We start from the raw sequence: 969 nt of genomic DNA on the forward strand, positions 1-969 counted from the left end.
TAGGGAAATGGTACCACACCTTTTCTCTGTTGTGCACAAAAGTAATTTCACCCTCCAAGAGATTTTTTATGATGATTTCATGCTTGTATCATTGTATGTAAGCTGGTGTGGGGGTTTGTTTTGGTTTTGTCTTGTTTTTATTTTGTTTTGGTTTTTTGTTGTTTGTTTGTTTGTTTGTTTGTTTGTTTCCCCCCTTCTGTTAACTGGAGATGGTTGCCTCAGTCATGCTAACAAACCTGGCACATATATGAGGGAAAACCTGCTTTAAAGTAGCAATATTTTTTGTTATGCCAGTGGTAGGGCAGGTTCTGACCTTAGCAACAGAGCTCAGGGATCTCGAAGTCCCCAGCATGGGTGAAGGAAGCAGAGTAACACATGGGGTTTTCTTGAAGAGGCAGAGAGAGAAATGGCAGTAGGACAATTTAAGGCATAGCTAACCTACGACTGACTGATTTCTGAACGGGAAGGCCTTCAAATAGAGAATTCATGAGCTTTGGGTGAAGCCTAGAGAAGCATAAGGTTCAGGCACTTCACTTGGGCATGATGTGTCACCTTTATCCTGCTTGCACTGCTCCGTGGACTCACTACCATCTCAGCCCTTCTTCCGAGTATGGCAACTGGTCTCAAATGTCACAGTTCCTAGGGGGTTGGGGGCAGGTGTGGGGCTCTGCTCTCTAAGGAGAAAAGGGATGGTGCCAGGGGGAACGGGAGGGTTTGCCGTGTGCTCACGTTACTTTTTAACAACAAAAACCTAACAGTCTCCTCACTTTACCTCAGAGGAGCGGCTTCCTGCTCTCCGGCGGCCTCCGCGGCCAGTCCCTCCCGCTCACCGCCGCCAGCGTCAGCGCCGGCTCCTGCCTCCCCTCCCGGGCTGCTCCAGCCGCGCTCCCTGGGGGGAGTCGCCGTGGGACGGAGCGAGAGGAGGGAGGCGGCCCGCGGGGCGGTTTCCTTCTTCATTCCCTTCCTCGT

Source organism: Melanerpes formicivorus, unplaced genomic scaffold (genome assembly GCF_026170545.1).
Source record: "Melanerpes formicivorus ecotype bairdi unplaced genomic scaffold, bMelFor1.0.p_v2 SCAF_24, whole genome shotgun sequence".
NCBI classification, from domain to species: Eukaryota; Metazoa; Chordata; class Aves; order Piciformes; family Picidae; genus Melanerpes; species Melanerpes formicivorus.